The 22,149-nt window shown below is 38.7% G+C and overlaps 1 protein-coding gene across 1 annotated transcript in view; it reads right to left on the minus strand.

Moving 5' to 3' along the window:
* Positions 1 to 22,149, minus strand: part of EYS (eyes shut homolog) — a 1,789,541-nt gene that overhangs the window by 49,478 nt on the left and 1,717,914 nt on the right.

Consider the following 22,149-nt stretch of genomic DNA (forward strand, 5'->3'; position numbering starts at 1 on the left):
GTCACTGTGGAAGACATTATGGAGATTTCTCAGAAATCTAAAAATAGATATACCATATGACCCAGCAATCCCACTCCTTGGAATTTACCCAAACCAAAAGAAATAAGTATATGAAAGAGTTATCTGTATCCCCATGTTCATTGCAGCTCAATTATCAATAGCTAAGATATGAAATCTACCCAAATTTCCCTGAACTGTTGAATGGATAAATTATGAAATATATACACTGTAGAATACTACTCAGTGGTAAAAAAAAAAAAAAGATGAAATCCTGTCTTTTGCAACAAAATGGATGCAACTGGAAACCATTATACTTAGTGAAATAAGCTAGTCCTCAAAAGACAATGCCATACATTTTCCCTGATCTGGGGTAACTAATAGAGTACCTGAAATGTAATGTGTAGGAGTGAAATTGACATTTTGAGATTCAATGATTATTTATAGCCTTTGTCTCAACTGTTGAGGAACAGTATTTTTTTTCTTCATACTATTTGTTGAACTCTTTACTTAGTATAGGTTTAATCTTATGTGCATAAAGTAAACAAAATGGATCTTTGTAAAAATTAAGAGTGGGACTAGGAGAGAAAGGGAGAAGAAGACTGGGAGCATCAGTGGGTGGGGGGGTAAATTAAGATGTATCATTATATTCCTAAATCTGTATATATGAAATACATGAAATTTATATACCTTAAATAAAATTTGTAATAAAGAGAAAAAAAGTTGCATCTTGATGCAGGTAACCACTGACTAAATAGCAGGTTAAGATTTTCCATGTGTCTTCTGATGTGTTTCATACTTTTTGGGAATGTCAGGTGCAATGGTAGAGTATCTGCAAGAAATCTATTTGAATACAAAACTTAGAAGTTTCGCAGAGTAGTCATCTCAAAGAAAAAGTTAGGCAGATAGGTTTGTCTAGTAAGAAAACTTCCAATTTGTCGGATGGAAGGGCAGGTCAGATTTTGTGAGCAGCATGTTATGTTTGTGAGCAACAGCTGTATTGGTCCACTAATTTTTTTTTTAATTATAACAGGCAGAGTGGAAAGTGAGAGAGAGAGAGAGAGAGAGACAGAGGGAAAGGTTTTCCTTTTTGCTGTTGGTTCACCCTCCAATGGCCAGCGCATTGCGCTGATCCGAAGCTGGGAGCCAGGTGCTTCTCCTGGTCTCCCATGAGGGTGCAGGGCCCAAGCACTTGGGCCATCCTCCACTGCACTCCTGGGCCATAGCGGTCCACTAATTTTTTGCTCAAGTTTGTTCCCCAAGTTATGTTTGCTTAAATTCAGCAAGAGAAAGTTGTAGAGGCTGCAATTAAATAAATACTAGAAGAATCATTCCTACTGAGTTGGGAGGACATTGAATTTTAGAGAACTGATCCAATACTGTTTTAACCAGGCATCATGTAAAAAGAAAGGGAATTTTCCATGATTTTACAAAGAAAACAAAATAGAAAAAAATCACTGAACTCTGGTACCTTGATATTACTGATTGTAATGGGTGAGATTATCAGCAGAAGGCAAAAATTACCAGATTGCAGTTTAAGGCAGCAATGTGAGGGAAGTGGAATGAACAAATTTTGTAGGGGTTAGGAGAACACATTATCAGTTCCCACATTTCATTCTTTTTAAAGATTTATGCATTTGAAAGGCTAAGTTACAGAGAGAGGAAGAGACAGAGACAAAAAGACCTTCCATCCACTGATTCACTCTTCAAATGGCTAAAATGGCCAAAATGGCCAGGTCTGGGTCATGTTAAAGCCAAGAGCCAGGAGCTTCATTCAGGTCTCCCATTTGGGTGCAGGGACCCAAGCACTTGGGCTTCTTGGTTGACATTGTTTTCCAGCAGTATGTTGGATAAAATATCATGACAAATCCCATCCCTATCATGAAAACAATTAAAAATATTAGGTAAATTAGTCTAAAATATCTTTTGCAAAAACCTGATGATCTGAGATTCCAAGATGACTGAAGAGGGAAGAGGTATACTGATTCTGACCAGGGAAAAATAGCAGAAGGAAAATGGAAGAAGCACATTCCCAGGAGAGGGTTGGAGAAAAGCTTACAGTAGAAATTCTATAGAAAGAAGAAGAACACCATGGAGCAGTGTGGAAAGTACGAGCACACAGCAGCAAGTGGGAGCACCTCACATGAATCCTGCAGCCAGAGGCTGAAGAAAATGCCAGGTTCTGACAGCAAGGTGAGGGCAGACTGAGACAGCGCATACCACTGGGGATATTGCATGAGAGAGAAACTTATGGACAACTTTGACTTTGAGTCTGCTCTGGAACCCTAGTGGGGGTAGGGTACCCACATAATCTAGTGAAGGAAAAGTACATTTCTTTCTCCACATCCCCCAACAAGGGTGCTTAGCAATTGGTAGGGAGAACGCACTATTTTTGATACAAGTAGAGGCTGTGACAACTCTCGTGTGTGCGACCAGGGGATTTTATGAGGGAAAAATCCACATTTCCCACTGACTTTGAATCTGCCTGGGAGGGCTGACAGGGGCTAGGAGCCCACTTAGGATTGTGTGTTGCCACCATCCTCTCAACGCATCCAGGCTCCGAGTCTCAAATTGTTAAGGTGGAGCACTCACAGGAAGCTGACTCTGGAAATGACTGCTTTCCCTGTGGATGGGGCAGGCTTGCAAGGGTGGAGAGGGGATCCTCTGCATCCTGTGACTGCGTGCTAGGGCATGGGCTGTAGCTGGATCAGTAGGCAATCATTGGGTCTGGCTTCAGAGGCTTAGAGCTTGCTGACTGCTTGGGGCAGGTCATTGCTGAGGGTTACATGCTCACACTGAACACTGCAGAGCTGCTTTGTGCAGTTCATATGCCAGTATAGGTAAAGGTTGTACCACTGTGGGCTAACCACCCAGGTCATTTATCACCTTGGAAGAGAGAGGCTGAGGTTGTGATTGTGCCAACAGGCATGATCATATCCTCCTCCCTGCTGACAATAGAGATCTACCCTGCCCAACTTGGGTGTCACCCTGTATTCTCACCCACCCCTGAGCACTGACCAGAGATCCCTGGCCCCACCCAACACATGCCTCTGGGTATTCACGGAAAGAGCAGACACTCTACTAAGCTACCGAGGCATAGTTCCATGATAAAATCCATCAAAGGAGAAAATCAACAAGGATTTCCATAAATGCCTAATAAATTCAAGAAGCAAGAACAAGGAAGAAAAATGACCCCACAGAAGAATACAATGACACTTCAATAAGTTCAATATTAGAATACAAAGAGGAAGATATTGATGAAATGTCTGAAAATGAATTCAAAAGAATGACCATAGGGTTACTCAGAAGCAATAGAAAGCAAGACCATGAGTTAAAGAAATCCATACATGATATGAATGAAACATTCTCCCATGAAAGAGATTTTGAAGGGAAATAAAGCTGAACTATTAGAAATGAAGAATTCAATATGCCAAATAAAAACTAAGCCTTAACAATAGACGTGGTGAGGCAGAAGAAAGAATATCCAAGCTAGAAGACAAATCTTTGGAAGTATCTCAGACCAAAAGAAGAAGAAGGCAGAAAAATTAAAAACAGTGTTTTGAGATTTATGGAAAGATATTCCATGCTAATGGAAAGTAGAAATGAGCAGGTGTAGCCATGCTAACATCAGAAAAATATATTTTAACAGAAAAACCATTAAAAGAGACAAATAAATGCATTATGTGATGATTAAGACATCATTTCAACAGGAATATGTGAATGCAATAAATGTATATGCACACAATTCCAGGGCACCTGGCTATTTAAAATAAATGTTAATAGATCTAAAGGGAGACATAAACTCCAATATAATAGTAATGGGGGACTTCAATGCCCCACTTTCATCAATGGTCAGATCAACTAAACAGAAAATCAACAAAGAAATGAAGAGCTAATCTACACTATGGAGCAAATGCACTTAACTGATATCTGCAGAACATTTCATTGCACAGTTGAATACACATTCTTTTCATCAGTGCATGGAACTTTCTCCAGGATAGACCACACGCTATGTCATTAAGCAAGTCTCAGAAAATTCAAATAAATTGAAATAATACCATGTATCTTTTCTGACCATAATAGAATGAAGTGAGAAATTAGTAACTCAAGAATCTCTAGAACATATGCAAAAACAGGAAGACTAAGTATCACACTCCTGAATGAATAGTTTGCTGTAGAAGAAATCAAAAGGAATATCAAAACAATTTCTGGAAATGAATAAAGAAGGCAATGCAACACATCAAACTTATAGGATACAGCAAAAGCAGTTTTAAGACAAAAGTTCATAGCAATTAGTGCCTACATCAAGAAACTGGCAAGGTATCAAATAAATAAGCTATCAGTGCATCTCAAGAACCTAGAAAAACAACCAAACCCAAAATTAGTAGGAGGAAAGAAATTACTAAAACTTGGTAACAAGCAAAATTGAATAAAAAATACAAAATATCAGTGAAATGAAGAGATTTTTTTGAAAAAAAAATTGGTACCCAATTGGGCCAAATAATGAAAAGAAGAAGTAGAGACCCAAATTAATAAAATCAGAGACGAAAAAGGATATGTAACATTGGCTACCACAGAGGTAAAAAGAATCATTAGGAATTACTACAAATGGCTATGTGCTAACAAATCAACCTAGATGTCCATCAACTGAGACTGGATACATAAAATGTGTTGTATGTACACTATGGAATACTGCTCAGCCATAAAAAAGAATGAAATCCTGTCTTTTGAAACAAAATGGATAAAACTGGAAAACATTATACTTACTAAAATAACCCAGTCCCCAAAAGACAAATACCATATTTTTCCTGATCTGTGGTAACTAACAGAGTACAAAAATTTGTAATGTATAATTATTTGGGTTGTAATCTGCATAAAATTATTCTTTTGTATAAACTGTTGAGAGGAAGTGGTTTACTAAATGAACTTAATTAGATCTTGTAACTACACAGGAAGTATTTAGATGTTACATTGTAATTGGTTCTATTTCACTGAAAGAGATTGTAAAAGACTACTTGGCAAAAAAAAAAAAAAAAAAAAGAAAAAACCTATATGTGGGTGAAGTGGTCATTTTTTTCCATTCAATTATAGTTTATAACTGTTATCTATATTGCCACTAAACTAGGGTGTTTTGCTTTTTACTTGTTAAACATCTTATTCTGTGAAGTATTAAGACTTTTTGCTGTCATGTAAATTTAAAATGTGTTATAGACTAAAAAAATCAGAAAGGTAGAAGGAAGGAAGGTGGGAGGGAAGGATTTTCATGATGTTTTTAGACTTGTATCTACAGCTCATATTGAATGTGTTAAAAATCAATCAAAATTAAAATAAAAATGAAAAAATCCTTTTGATTTGGAAACAAAGAAAATATATTCAGATGTCAAGAAAAGGTGAAATAGGGAAATAGAAACTAAAAAGATAAGGGGGAGATAAAGCCAGGATTTACCTTGAAGTATTTGCAAAATCTGCTAACCGTAAGTTTCAGTCTTCAACTGTTCAAGGGTGTGGGGATTTTAGAGAAATCTGTAAACTACTGAAGTCTTGATGTATTATAAAAGAACTTCCACCAAAGAAAAATTGGGACCCTGAAGAAATGGGCCCCTGAATGAAAGGGTGATTTTGAAATATATCAACCCTAATGTCTTCTATCCCATTTTAAACATACATACACACTTAGGGACACCTGCTCAATGCAAACATTGGTTCTGGGAGAAGGAGAAAATATTTTCCCTTTATAATTAATACACTACATAATATCTCTTTCCGTATCCTGATTTTTATTCCCATTTCATACTACCAGGGTGGTCTGCAAGACAAAAGTGAAAACATTAATATAGAGTAATTCTGGATTAGTACTGCCTTCTAAGCACCTGGTTCAAGAAGGAAATGCAAATCCTTTTTGGCTCCATCTTAATACAAGTCTAATAAAGTGAGTTGCCTTTTTGTTGCTGAGTTTTAGCAATTATTTATATATTTTATAATTAAACTTATCAGTTATATAATGATAAATATTTTCTTCCATTTGTTAGCTTGTCCTTTTTGTGTTTTTGATAATGTCCTATATGCACATTTAAAAAAAAATATTTGTTTATCCAGAAAGAGTGACAGGGAGGGAGGGAGGGGAGAGGGAGAGGAAGAGAGAGATTGATCTTCCATCCCTCCATTGACTTTCCAAATGTCCACAACAGCTGGGGCTGGGCCAGCCTAAAGCAAGAAACCTGGAACTCCATTTGGATCTCCCATGTGGATGTCAGCAACCCAAGTACTTGGGTCATTATACACTGCCCTTCCAGGCACATTAGCAGGGAACTGGACTGGAAGCAGAGTAGCCAGGGCTCAAAAAAGGCATTCCAATAAGGAATGTTGATGTCCTGAGTGGTGGCTTAACTGACAACATCATTATATCTGCTCCCACAAATATTTTTAATTTTGATGAAGTCTCGTTTATTTATTCTTTTCTCTTCTAAAAGTTATATGATTTTAGCTCTTATTTGTAGATTATTGATCTATTTTGATTGAGTTTTTATGTGTGATTTGGGGTAGGAATTACAGCTCCAAGATTCTAGGTTTTTTAAGAAAAGCATTTTATGTATGTTTGTATTTTCATTTTTTGAGAAGCAGAGCGAAAGAAAGACAGATAAGAGAGATCTTCCAAATGCTGGCTTACTCCCCAAATGTACACAGCAGTTGGGGATGGGCTAGCTGAAGCTCGGAATCCAGAACTCAATCCTGGGTGCCTATGTAGGTGACAGGGACCCAATTGCCCAAGTCATCACCTACCGCCTCCTAGGGTACACATTAGCAGGAAGCTAGAATCAGAACCCAGCCACTCCAATCTTGGATGTGGGCATTCCAAGTGGTATGTTATCCACTGAGCCAAATACCTGCTCCCAAGATTTTACTTTTATCTTTTACAGTTTTACTTGCATTTAAAATATTAGGATTATATACATGCTACTATTATATATAGTACAGTTTGTATGAATAATCCTTATCCAAAACTTTTGGGGCTGAAAGTGTTTAGAATTCTGATTTTAAAATAAGTTATTTGAGAGATGGAGAAGAACAGAGAGAGAACAAGAAGACTATAGACAGAAAGGGAGTGGTCCCATTGGCTCAGTAGTTAAGAATAAACACCTACATCCCACATTGGAGTGCCTGGGTTTGAATCTGGCTCTGCTCACTCTCAATAACACTTTCCTGCTACTGCCCTCTGTGGGAGGCATCAGATTATGGCTCAAGTACTTGGGTTCCTACCTCTATGTGGGAGATCCAGATAGAGTTTCTGGTATTGGCTTGGTACAGCTCTGTCTATTGTGGTCATGTGGGGAATAAACCAACAGATGGGGAATATCTTTCTCCCTCTCTGCCTTTCAAATGAATAAAAATACATTTAAACAAAAATTTCTTCAATATCTACCTCTAGCCTAATGACAGACTCTGAAGGTGCTTGTTTTCCAGCTGTAAGGAGACTTCAATATTTTCTCACTTAACATGTGGGATCCTTTGAAGTCACCACTTTGCTTATCATGATCACTGAATATGGCCTCAGGCCAGAGATTGTGCCAGGCATGTACAACTGTGTTTAGTCACTGTGTTCCAAGCATTGGCAACAGCATACATGACATCTTTCTTGCTAAACTCCTTTTGAAAACCTCCAACATCCACGCTTCTATTCACTGCTGTAGCACACTGTTCAAGAAAGCATATTTATATTTTCTCTTCATGGACCTAAGGATACCATGGTTACAAGGCTACACTAATGAAGTCACATTTGGGGGAAAGTACATGACATAAATATTATTTTTGGTGAGAATTTCAGCTGGAGAATTAACAGAATTGTCAAGGAATAACAAAATCTTGTAGTCCTCACCCAATACAGCTTCTCTATAATGAGCAAAAGCAGTTGATGATCCATGCATTTTTGTTAGTGTAATTATTAAATGGAATGAAATTCACTCATTTAAAAGAGTGTGGAGCAAGCTTTCTCTATCACAACAAGTTTATCCTTAAGCATTACTGTTGCATTAGCACATCTGAGCATGGTAATTCTGTCCTTGGCATCCTTAATTCCTGTAAGAGATATGCTCAGTGTCTTCCTAGAGTAATAATGCCAAAACACCAATGTTCATCAACCTTATGGAGTTGTCCTAGAGTCAGTTTTCATCAGTGATGATCCTGGCAGACTTATCAATGAATTTCTCTCCTGTTTCAAGACCAGCAGATGCTTTCTCAAATTTCTAAAAATCGAATGCTGTGCCTTTTCATAAATTTTTATAATCAGAATACTCAAAGTTTCCTTCAATGTTCAGTTAATCATGAAGTTATTCACTTATTTTCTGAACATACTATTCAAAGGAATACGTTCACTGCAGAGCTGATGAAGCCACTCTTCCATTACAGGACCAAGATGCTCATTTTTAGCTTTATGCAGTGTTTTTCTCTTTTTCCTGAATTTGAATTCATCACTCTGGGCACAGAATTTCTTTTTTCTCTATTATATATGATGATCATTCTAACACCATACTATTGTAAACTTCCACACTTACACCACAGTCCAGTTTATTGTAAGAGACTTTTGCACCTTTACCACTGTCCATTTTCTCCAACAGTTTGATTATGTTGATATCAATAAATAAAAATACTACCTCTTTTTTAATCTCTGTTATCCAAAGGGGTATCTTCAGGCCTTTTCTACACTTTCTATAATAATACTGCAGAGCAGAGAATAAGCAAAAAAACCATATTTGACTGTTACTCATCACATGGGGTCATGTGTGAAACTTTCCACTTGTGGTGTCAAGAAGTTTTGTGAGTTATGTGAGATAGTAACTAGACCCTTGGGCAGTCCCTAGACAAATGAGAACATTAAACCCATGGTCCACTCATTCTTTCTGTCTAAAGAGGAGAGACCTGGAGTAGGCGATTCCCCTCAGTTTCTCTGCATGCTTCAAAGGGAGAAGGGTACACATGGATCTTTCAAATGTCATAGATTTCCTTGCCCGTTTCACTGGAACTTTTCTTTGTTTTACAATAGCTTGGGTGCTGTTCTCAATTGGTCTCCAGAATTCTCACAAATATATTATTGGTTCAAATACTGTTTCAACTTTTTGTCTTTGTGGGAGGAAGAGGAACTACACTTCCTCCTCCATTATCTCTAATCTACATCTCTGCTTTTAGAGAGAGAAATTTTCTTCAAAAATCTAAAGCTGTATAAACTTCTTCCCATGGTTTTCAAATTTCAGCACTTTCCTACCTTGGATGCAGTAACTCTGTTTATTCCAATCATCTATTTAATAACATTGAATTGATATATCCTAGTGAAGATCACTTGCTACCAAATCATTGCTCTCAGTTTTGGACCTCGAAATTTCTAAAATATATAACTTTGATTCCTAGATTATTGTTTCTTAAGATGGACTCAAAGCTTGGTCTGTCTAGTAAATAAACACTTATCTATCCCCACATTATAAGTCTCAATTTAAATATATAATCTCACAGGTGCACATCAGCTTTGCTCTCAGAAAATTACAGTACTCTCAATTTTATACTCATGTGTAATGAAAAACATTTTTTTTTTTTGACAGGCAGAGTGGATAGTGAGAGAGAGAGACAGAGAGAAAGGTCTTCCTTTTTGCCGTTGGTTCACCCTCCAATGGCTGCTGCGGCCGGCGCATCGCGCTGATCCAAAGCCAGGAGCCAGGCACTTCTCCTGGTCTCCCATGCGGGTGCAGGGCCCAAGGACTTGGGCCATCCTCCACTGCCTTCCCGGGCCATAGTAGAGAGCTGGCCTGGAAGAGGGGCAACCTGGATAGAATCCGGCACCCCAACCGGGACTAGAACCCGGTGTGCCGGTGCCGCAAGGCGGAGGATTAGCCTGTTAATCCACGGCGCCGGCCAATGAAAAACATTTTTATCTTAGCCTTAGGTCTTCTGTACCATGATTATGGTCCCCTGGTTAGTAGAATAAAGAAATTACGAGTAACAAGAATTTTTATAGCATTTATTAGTCTATTATTTACCTTAAGCTCTATGGGTGTTTTATCATTTAATTGTAGCTTTTTGGCATACAAGTGCTCCTTTAAAGCAGCTATATTAAAAGAATCTAATAGATAGAAAAAAATCCATTTTTTCCACCCTTAAGTATATGAAATCTAAAGACATTAACCTCTCCATTTCAACTTAAAACGTTTGACCAATTTTAGACTAACTAGATATACATCTTGTTATTACAGCAAAAAATGGAAACTAAGCACCTTTGTTCTTTGCTTGGGACATGGATTGTTGTCATAATCCACTGGAATTTACATGAATGAGCAATTAAAACTGTTGGTTAATTGCTAACAGAAGGAATGGTTAAGTATCAATTCCTGAAAAAATAAAAGTCTGTCCCAATGGGCAGATTTTTATCTGCACTCAGATGGTTAATGCAAAACAACTCCATTGAACAGTTTAATTCATTTTAGTTGTTAGGAGGCAATTTTGTCCTAAATGAACTTTGGAGACCCATCAAAATAGAGTATTGCTTAAGAATTAAGTATCCTACAAAATCACATGATTGTTTTATGACAGAGACATCTGGTAATTCCTGCTATCAAAATCTACTGTGTGTTTTGTGTTGCAGAATTTGGGGGGATTGAACAGATGCCAACTTGTACTAAGACGTAAATTTTTTGCTGTGGTTTGACTATCAAACCCGTGGCTGACACAACTGATATCCAAGGGTAACAGTCTAACAAAAATATTATTTTTTTAGACAACTAATACTTTAATAACATGTAAGCTCATTAGAAAGCTACTTTACTAATTTAGATTATGTCATAGAAATATTTTCAGAGCTATGATTAATATTATACCCTTAAGGCCGGCGCCGCGGCTCAATAGGCTAATCCTCCGCCTTGCAGTGGCGGCACACCGGGTTCTAGTTCCGGTCAGGGCGCCGGATTCTGTCCCGGTTGCCCCTCTTCCAGGCCAGCTCTCTGCTATGGCCCGGGAGTGCAGTGGAGGATGGCTCAAGTGCTTGGGCCCTGCACCCCATGGGAAACCAGGAGAAGCACCTGGCTCCTGCCATTGGATCAGCGCGGTGCGCCAGCCGCAGCGCACCAACCGCGGCGGCCATTGGAGGGTGAACCAACGGCAAAAAGGAAGACCTTTCTCTCTGTCTCTCTCTCTCTCACTATCCACTCTGCCTGTCAAAAAAAAAAAAATATTATACCCTTAGCCTTTATTACTTGTCAAATTACGAAACAGCTATATATAAAATGTCTGTTCATTTTCTAGAAAACTGTCTTCAGAGATAATATGTTATTTAATTTCATTTTTATTTTATTTTGTTTTTATTTGAAAGGCAGACAAAGATGGAGCTACAGATAGGAACACAGGGATCTTCTATCTGCTGGTTTACTACCCAAATGCCTGCAACATCCAGGGCTGGGCCAGGTTGAAGTTAGGAGCTGGAAACTCAATCTAGTTCTCCCATATGGGTAACAGAGATCCAATATTTGAGCCATCATCTTCCTTCCCTCTGTGTGCATTAGCAGGAAGCTGATTGGAAGTGGAACTGAGACTAGAACAAGGCACTCCAAAGCGGGACACAGGAATTCCAAGTGGTGCCCTAACTGCTGTACAAAATGCATACTCCAAATTTTATTTTATTTAAAACTGAAGGTTGTTGAAAACATTTTTGTTTGAGATAAGTGCCAGGATATAGTTCTATTTGGTGTGATGACTGATATGCTTTATTTTATTAGATGATATTTGAGTAGCAATCTGTTGCATTTATGTTTTACTTAGGTTTCCTGGAAACTCAAAGATACTTTTCCATTCAGTTGCACGACATGTTTCAGACTCGCCTTTTTTTTTTCTTAATTTGTCTTGCTTGTCCTTCCCTTCCCCTTTCTTCTTTTTTAAATTCCCTTACTTCCCCTTTCTTTTTTTTCCTTATAGAAGACCATATTTTCTTTCCCTCCCTCCATCCCTTCCTTCCTTTCTTTTTCTCTTTCTTTCTTTTAAATATATAAGTACTTATTAAATGAGTCAAAGACCTCCAGGCGGAGCAGCATGGAGGAGGGCTTCTAAGAGAGGAAAGAACCCAAAGAACCTTGTAGCACTGGGGTTTTTAAGTACAATTTTTTTTTTTTTTTTTGACAGGCAGAGTGGATAGTGAGAGAGAGAGACAGAGAGAAAGGTTTTCCTTTTTGCCGTTGGTTCACCCTCCAATGGCCGCTGCGGCCGGCGCATCTTGCTGATCCGAAGCCAGGAGCCAGGTGCTTCTCCTGGTCTCCCATGGGGTGCAGGGCCCAAGCACTTGGGCCATCCTCCACTGCCTTCCCGGGCCATAGCAGAGAGCTGGCCTGGAAGAGGGGCAACCGGGACAGAATCCGGCGCCCCAACCGGGACTAGAACCCGGTGTGCTGGCGCCGCAAGGCGGAGGATTAGCCTGTTAAGCCATGGCGCCGGCCTAAGTACAATTTCAAAAGGAAAAAAAAAACCCAAAAACTTGACAATCAGGTTGGCATTCAGGTATCAGGTGGGGACAAAACCCAAGGGACCTGATTTACAATCCTTTATCCTATGTTTTATTTCTCGTCTGCTATCTAGGCTGCTTAAAAAACACTTTTTTTTTTTTTTTTTTTTTTTAAAAACTGAGAACCCTTTTTATGCTATTTGTGACATAAATTGAGTCAGGAAAATTGTATAGGAAGATTCATGGCTGTTTTAGGCATCTAAGAGGCTTATTTTTAGAAGGTCAAACTCCATTGATTAAGTAAAGTATCATTCAGTATTTAAATCTTGAGTAACAATCCTTCAGTTTATAAGCACTAATTGGATGTTTTCTATGTGAAAGACACACCCTCCCACTCAGTAGGCAAGTCCTGAGGACCTTTAAATCCACTGTTCGTCACATTTTCTCTTCTATTTTAGTAATTCAGACCTTCCTTGGTGTATATTTCCCTTTTGGATGCAAAATATGCAAGTCCACATATGCAAGTCCACCCTTCCATTTTGCCCATGCTTTTCTGAAGTGGTCCACCTCACCCTTTGGAAGGCTATTTTCTCATTCTATAGGCACCTACTCAAATCTTGTTGATCCTTGAAAACTTAATTTAATTCCATTATTTCCTAATACCTATTCAGGTACCACTAGCCAGAATACTGTGTTTACTTTATCGTTTATCTAACTAAGCATTCAGTACCCTGAGGGAGTATTCAGTATCCTGAGAGTATTTCTTACTCTTTTCCCTGAACTATTATATAGATGATATGCTTTTATTTACTTTTCATAGGCTCACACCTGGTCACCATCTAAATTGTTAGCTCTTTGAAAGGAAGGAGACTCTTAAAGTACTTTAGATTTCTTCATGTTGCCTGAGTGTTGCTCCAGAAACATTTTTAAAATTTAATAAACTGCTGGGACTTTATTGAGAATAATTTTTTAAAAAATTTTATTTGGTCATTTTGAAAATTTATGTTGGGGGAAGCATTTGGTGCAGCAATTAAGACTTGGAACACCACTGTCCTATACAAGAGTGCCTGCCTTTGAGTCCCAGCTGTACTTCCAATTTCAGTTTCCTGTTAATGCACACCTTGGGAGGTGAAAATTATGGCTGAAGTACTAAGGTCCCTGCCACACATGTGGAAGATTTGGATTGCGTTTCCAGCTTCTGGTATCAGCATGGTCCAGCTGCAGCTGTTGCAGGCATTTGGGGGAGTGAATCAGTGGATAGACTATCTCAACTGTCTCTCTGTATTTCAAAAATTAAAAAAAGTAAATATTTAGAAAAATTATGTCCATTATATTCATCACTGATCAAATTTTAAAAAATCTTTACATTTTTATCTAGTAAAGTAATAATATCTTTTAAAATAAGAAGATTAAAGTCTTTTTCCATGTCTTTTAAAAAATGATCAAGATGGCCTGCATTTATCTAAAATGTCATCTAACATTTTTATATCCTCTGCAGCAAAGGGCTGCTGTTTAGGAGAGGGCTAGTTATATACTAGACACTGTGGAGATCCCTTTAGTTCACAATTGTTATATATATGGCTCACTTTTCCTCTGAGCTTCACTTATAACTTGGCAGGTTATATTGAAGAGCACAAAAGGAAGCCTAAAGAAATAAAAAGTGTGTTTCTATGAAAAGCATCTGATTTCCATTTATTTACTTATTTATTTTGAGCATTATAAAAAATAGGGGTAGATAACCTGGTACATATGTAGCAACATCTCTATAAGTTACAATAGGATTAAAAAATGGGAAACTAAAAACTAATAATGCCCATTTTCTTTCTCTTAAGAAGCAGGAGCATTACCTGCTATATTTCCACATAGAATGAGTTTCTGAACATTCCCACCTGAAAATGAGCATCTAGAAATACGCAAGCACAGTAATGATCCATGAAATTGCCATCGATTGTCCTGTAGACATGCTACTATCAGGAAAACCAATGACTTGGCCAGAAACCATGCCATGTGTCGAGAAGGCTTGAGGAGTTGAACTTCTCCATTACCTAATTAACTTCCAAAGAAATCAGGATCTGTTGGATCATAAAGTATTTTTGGCATCAGAAAGATGTCCAAATTTGGAAATTTGCCTATTGCTTTCAAAATGTCAGTTTGTTTAGATTTCTTTATTGTAGAGCTGACAAATAAGTAAAAGGAATATTACTTTATGGATGAAAAAATGGATATATTTTCATTATTTGCTGCTAGACTAAAAGCTAAAAACACACATTAGGAATCTAATGGCTATATGTCAGCAATGTGCAATAGCTAAAATTTAGTATTATTATTAAAGCTAGCCCAAGAAAAGCAAGTTACCAATAATATGTGGGAAAATAAATTGGAAGGAGATGTTATGAGTCAGGAAAAATTACAGATATGGTTCTAAATCATGTATCAGTAAAGACAGCTATAACACAGGAGGATAAATAAGCAAATAAACAAGATTTGAGTATATAAGTAACCAAATATATTGGCTACACAAAAATGTTTCTGAAGCATTATTCAGCTATAATATTTTAATGACTACTTTAGATTGCAGTATGTTTTGGCCAAATATTTAATTTATGGAATAGCAGAGTATATCTTTGGTTAACTTTGTGCTCAGAATTCTTTGATATTGTCATAAATTTCCTGGCACCTTTATCAAATATTTCATATTCTTTATCTATGGAATAACCTCATTGCTCTTACTGTTTCTATATCTAAATATCTATCATCTATCATTTGTCATACTTCTATATAATTTATTTATGTATAATACAAATATCATGTATTTGAACACATACACACACACACACACACACTTTCTGGGTTTATCCCCTAAACTATCATCATTTTTTGCCATTAAATTTTTTTAAACATTTATTTATTTGAAAGTTAGAGTTAGAGAGAGAGAGAGAAGGAGAGGCAGAGAGAGAGCCAGAGGTCTTCCATTTCCACTGGTTCACTCCCTAATTGGCCACAACGGCCTGAGCCATGCTTATCTGAAGCCAGGAGCTTCTTTCAGGTCTCCCTCGTGGTGCAGGGGCCTAAGGACTTGGGCTGTCCTAAGGACTATTGCTTTCCCAGGTCATAGCAGAGAGCTGAGTCAGATGTGGAGTAGCCAGGTTTCGAACTGGTGCCCATATGGGAGGCTGGCACTGCAGATGGCAGCTTTACCTGCTACACCACAGTGCCAGCCCCTGCCATTAAATTTCAAAAATCTGGCTTGCCTTATTGTTACATTCAGTAATTCTTTGGCTACTTGTCCTATTATTTCTTTAGTTCTAGTAGCTATTTCTTTGAAACTAAAAGAGCGCTCATCTTAGTAAAGTTTAGAGTGTTTAGCTTTTCACTAGGAGCTATTTTCTTTTTCTTCAGAGAGAAGGGGAGAGAGAGAGAGAGAGAGAGATCTTCTATCCTCTAGTTCTCTTCCCAAATGGTCACAATGGCTAGGATTAGGCTACACCGAAGCCAGGATCCTGGAGCTTCTTCTGAGACTTGAACTGGTGCCCATATGGGATGCTGGCATTGCAGGCAAAGGCTTAACATTTTACTCCACATTCCCGGCCCCATAGGAGCTAATTTCTGACATCTATCACATTCTGATTTTATCAGAAATGTTTAACAGATAATTTTGATCTACAATGTTTGATTGATGATAATGATTTTCTTTTTCATCTTTTATTATTTCATAAATGTGAATTTACAAACTGCAACTTTTGTATTGTTGTGGCTTCCCCCCCCACCAACCTCCCTCCCTCCCGTGGCCCTCCCCTCTCCCTCTCCCATCCCGCCCTTTATCAAGTTTCATTTTCAATTGCCTTCATATACTAAAGATCAACTTAGTATATACTAAGCAAGGATTTCAGCAGGCTGCACTCACACAACCGCACAAGGTATAGGGTATTGTTCCACTAGTAGTGTTTTTAAGTTTCATAGTAAACCATATTAAGGACAGAGATCCTATGTGGGGAGCATGTACCCAGTGATTCCCATTGTTGATTTAACAATTGGCACTCTTATTTATGACGTCCGCAACCACCCGAGACTCTTGCTATGAGCTGTCTAGGCTACAAAAGTGAACAAAAACAGCTATGATCACTGTCCTCAGTTCCATGAGAGAATCACAAAAAGCTTTCCTAAAGTATCAAGTTCTGGTAGAGCTCTGAAGGATGACTAGCTGTAAGCTGATTGTGGGGGGGAATATATGAGAGCATTTTAGGAAAAGAAAGAATATGGGCAAGATCCCTACTCCAGGAAAAAATGTGGCATATTCTGGAAATTAAGAACAACCATTTTGGGGCCAGCACTGTGGTGTAGTGAGTTAAGCTGCTGTCTGTAGTGCTGGCATCCCACGTGAGCACCAGTTCCAGTTCTAGCTGCAACACTTCCCATTTAGCTCCCTGCTTATGTGCTTGGGAAAGCAGGATAAGATGGCCCAGCTGCTTGGGCCTCTGCACTCAGGTGGGAGACCTACATGAGGCTCCTGGCTCCTGGCTTTGGCCTGTCTCAGTTTTAGCCATTGCAGCCATTTGAGGGGTGAGCCAGTGGACTAAAGACCCCTCTCTCTCTTTCAAACAAATATAAATATTTTTTTAAAAAAATCATTTCTTGAAGATCAAGATCAGTCCCTAATGTCATTGTGAAAGAGACTGATTTCTTTTTTCTTTTTCTTTTTTCTTTCTTTTTTTTTTTTTGACAGGCAGAGTGGCTAGTGAGAGAGAGAGACAGAGAGACAGAGAGAAAGGTCTTCCTTTTTGCCGTTAGTTCACCCTCCAATGGCTGCTGTGGCCGGCGCATCGTGCTGATCCGAAGGCAGGAGCCAGGTGCTTCTCCTGGTCTCCCATGTGGGTGCAGGGCCCAAGCACTTGGGCCATCCTCCACTGCACTCCTGGGCCACAGCAGAGAGCTGGCCTGGAAGAGGGGCAACCGGGATAGAATCCGGCGCCCCAACCAGGACTAGAACCCAGTGTGCCGGCGCCGCAAGGTGGAGGATTAGCCTGTTAAGCCACGGCGCCGGCCGAGACTGATTTCTATAAACTGCACACCTATCTCATTATTTCGTAGTTACATTTTAAGACATTATTGAAAATGTCTTTCACTAGATCACTAGTATTCTGACTCTCAAATGTCTCCCATATGTTAACAATTTTGACTTGTGTAAGAGTATTAAACACATTAGAATCTCTAAGAATATAGGAATTAAAATGTTTGCATTAATATACTTTATAAAGTGATCCAAGAGGGATTAGATTCATTCTTACCATGCTTATTAATATGATATTACAATAAATTCCTGAAATGGAGGGAAGGTGTGTATAACACAGTTGGGGTTAGTTCCTATACTCTTTCTATCTCAGTCTCTATCCCTAAAAGGGAGAAGAAGGAACTAAATCTTTGTCTTGGCGGAGGACCTCAGATCCAGGGAAACTGAGGGTTTAATTCTCAGTTTGAAACCAAAGACCTGAGTGCTAGTAAGGGGGCTGCTGGTTTAAGTCCCGGCATCCAAAGACCAGCAGCTGACATCCAGTGCCGGAGTTGAGCATGTGCCACTTCTCAGAGAAAGAGACCAGGTCACCTGTGTTTAGTCTTTCCAGAGACCCAGCCAGTTGATGAGGCTCTTCCACATCAGGGCTGTGATTTCTCGTCTAGTCCACTCAGACTCACATGCTAATCTCATTTGGAAACATCCTCACAGACACCCAAGACAATACCTTTCCATATTTCTAAGTATTCCCTGATTCAGTCAAGTTAACTCCATAAATCAGCCACATCACATCCAGTCTCAGGAAGCCAGGAGTGACTTACTCTCTAGTTTCCCTTAACTAGGAATTTCTTGGATTCTTCACTACTGCTTTGGGAGTGCCAGCTGGGGATTAAAGGGAAGATAGCTGAGATCTAGAAGTTCTCTTAGCATTGGCTACAACCTGGGTGGGGAATACCTGGCAGGGTGATGAGGCCAGGGGTACCATCATAATTTATTCCTTAATGTTCCCTCTTTTCCCCTCAAATTTCTCTTTACTACTGGAGCTGATGTGTGTTCTTTGGGATATTCCCAAGAGTTTTGAGTTGGATGGGAGGGAGAAGCTCAATGATGGAGTCTTGTTCTGGAACTGAGTTATGAATCTAAGCACAATGTGTCTGCATTTATCACAAAGCCCCTAGAATGTCTAAGCAGGGAGTTTACAGAGTTAATATGGTGAATCAATACTAAAAGTTCCATTTTTGTTCTATTGATTATTATCACGTATGAAATATAAAGAAATAGAAGAAGATACAAAAAATGGAAAACTCTTTCATGTTCATGGATTGGCAGAATCAATATCATCAAACTTTCATTCTCCTGAAAGCAATTTACAGATTCAATGCGATACCAATCAAAATACCAAAGATATTCTTCTGAGATCTAGAAAAAATGATGCTGAAATTCATATGGAGGCACAGGAGAGCTCGAATAGCTAAAGCAATCTTAAACAACAAAAACAAAGCCACAGGTATCGCAATACCAGATTTCAAGACATAGTACAAAACAGTTATAATCAAAACAGCCTGGTACTGGTACAAAAATAGGTGGATAGACCAATGGAACAGAAAAGAAACACCAGAAATCGGTAAAGCCACTATGGAAGACAGTTTGGAGAGTCCTCAGAAACCTGAATATAGCCCTACCACAGGACCCAGCCATCCCACTCCTTGGAATTTACCCAAATGGAATTAAAGGGGGAAAAAAGGAGCCATTTGCACCTCAATATTTGTTGCAGCTCAATTCACAATAGCTAAGACATGGCATCAACCTAAATGTCCATCAACAGATGACTGGATAAAGGAATTATGGGATATGTACTCTATGAAACACTATACAGCAGTAAAAAACAATGAAATCCAGTCATTTGCAACAAAATGGAGGAATTTGGAAAATAACATGCTGAGTGAAATAAGCCAGTCCCAAAGAGACAAATATCATATGTTCTCCCTGATCGATGACAACTAAATGAGCATCTAAAAGGAAACCCATTGAAGTGAAATGGACACTATGAGAGACAATGACATGATCAGCCCTTGTCTAGACTGTTGAGGAACAACTTACTATTTTATTCCTTTTAGTATTTTTTGTTGTTGTTGTTGCTCTGTTTGTTCTACTTAATACCACTTGTTGAACTCTGTAATCAATACACAATCATTCTTAGGCATTTAAAATTAACAGAAAAGTGATCTCTGTTAAATATAAGAATGGGAATAAGAGAGGGAGGAGATATATAGGTTGGCACATGCTCACTTGGACTTACCTCCAGCGGTAGAGCTAGAAATGTGTCAGGGGATTTCAATTCAGTCTTACCAAGGAGGCAGGTACCAATGCCAGCGCACTTGGTAAAGTGATAAGTATAAGTACATAACCGATCAAAAAGATAGGGTAAGTGTCAAAGAGATTTCACAAATAAGACCAGTGTAAGAAAATAATGAAGGATAGAATTAAAAGGGAGAGAATGATCCTGCGGGGGAAGCAGGACACACAGCAGACTCATAGAATGGCAAATGCCCAAAACAGCACTCCTGCCTCAGAATCAACCCTTGGGGCATTCGGATCTTGATAAAAGGCCCATGAGAGTCTCACAGGCGTGGAAAGCCAAGACATGATGGCAAAAAGCAATCTAAATGAAAGATCCTGGTGGACAAGACCTCAGCGGAAGGAATGGGCCATCAAGGAGGGAGGCGCCTTTCTCTGAAGGGAGGAAGGAACCTCCACTGTGATATGGCCTTGACTAAACAAGTTCAGAGTTGGTGAACTCAAGGGGCTTCCATAGCCTAGTCAGCTCATGGCAAGAGCTTCGGGTGATTGCTGATGTCATAAATAAGAGTGCCAATTGTTAAATCAACAACAGGAGTCACTGGGCACATGCTCCCCATGTGGGATCTCTGTCCTTAATGTGTTTTACTATGAGAGTTAAAGATAACAATACTAGTCGAACAATACCCTATACCTTCTGTGGTTGTGTGAGTGCAGTCTGCTGAAATCTTTGCTTAGTATATACTAAGTTGATCTTCTGTATATAAAGATAATTGAAAATGAAACTCAATGAAGGGTGGAATGGGAGAGGGAGTAGGGGAGGAGAGGGCAGCAGGAGGGAGGGAGGTTGGGGGGGGAAGCCACAATAATACAAAAGTTGCACTTTGTAAATTCACATTTATTAAAAAAAAAGAAACACCAGAAATCAATTCAAGCATCTACAACCAACTTATATTTGACCAAGGAGCTAAAACCAATCCCTGGAGCAAGAACAGTCTATTCAACAAGTGGTGCTGGGGAAACTGGATTTCCACACGCAGAAGTATGAAGCAAGACCCTTACCTTACACTTTACACAAAAATCCACTCTACATAGATTAAAGATCTAAATATATGACCTGACACCACCAAATTATTAGAAAACATTGGGGAAAACCTGCATGACATTGGCACAGGCAAAGAGATCTTGGAAAAGACCCCAGAGGTGCAGGCAGTCAAAGCCAAAAGTAACAAATGGGATTACATCAAATTGAGAAGCTTCTGTACTGCAAAATAAACAGTAAGGAAAGTGAAGAGGCAACCAGCAGAATGGGAGAAATTATTTGCAAACTATGCAGCTGATAAAGGATTAATAACCAGAATCTACAGAGATCAAGATACTCCACAACAACAAAACCAATAACCCAGTTAAGAGATGGGCCAAGGACCTAAACAGACATTTTTCAAAAGAGGGAATCCAAATGGCCAACAGACACATGAAACAATGTTCAGGATCACTAGCTGTCAGGGAATTACAATTCAAAACCACAATGAAGTTTCATCTCACCCCAGGTAAAAATCAACAAAATCAGAAATCAACAAACAAATGCTGGCAAGGATATGGAGAAAAAGGTACCTTAATCCACTGTTGGTGGGAATGCAAACTGGTAAAACCACTGTGGAAGACAGTTTGGAGATACCTCAGAAATCTGAATATAGACCTCTCATATGACCCAGCCATTCTACTCCTGGGAATTTACCCAAGGGAAATGACATCAGCAAATAAAAGTGTTATCTGCACCTACATGTTTATTGCAGCTCAATTCACAATAGCTAAGACATGGAATCAACCTAGATGCCCATCAATGGAAGACTGGATAAAGAAATTATGGGATATGTACTCTACGGAATACCACACAGCAATAAAAAAAGAAAAATAAATCTGGCAGTTTGTAACAAAATGGAGGAATTTGGAAAATAACATGCTGAGTGAAATAAGCCAGTCCCAAAAGGACAAATACCATATGTTCTCTCTGATTTGTGACAACTAATTGAGCACCTAAAAGGAAACCTGTAGAAGTGAAATTGATACCATGAGAAGCAATTACTTGAACAGCCCTTGTCTTGACTATCCAGGAACAGTTTGTTATTTTATTTGTTTTTTTTCTACTTAATACCATTGATTGGACTCTTTACTTAATATAGAATTAATCATAGGTGTATAAAGTCAATTGAAAATTGATCCCAGTAAAAAAATAAGAGATGGAGGAGTTTTTCAGTTATACACATGTTCCCATGGACCTATCCCTAAAGGTAGAGCTAAAAACTTGGAATGGGACTCCAAATCCCGTTAAGCTGAGTGGTACTAATGCCATCTTACATGTTGAAGTGACCATATTAAG

This window comes from Lepus europaeus, chromosome 3, assembly GCF_033115175.1.
Source record: "Lepus europaeus isolate LE1 chromosome 3, mLepTim1.pri, whole genome shotgun sequence".
NCBI classification, from domain to species: Eukaryota; Metazoa; Chordata; class Mammalia; order Lagomorpha; family Leporidae; genus Lepus; species Lepus europaeus.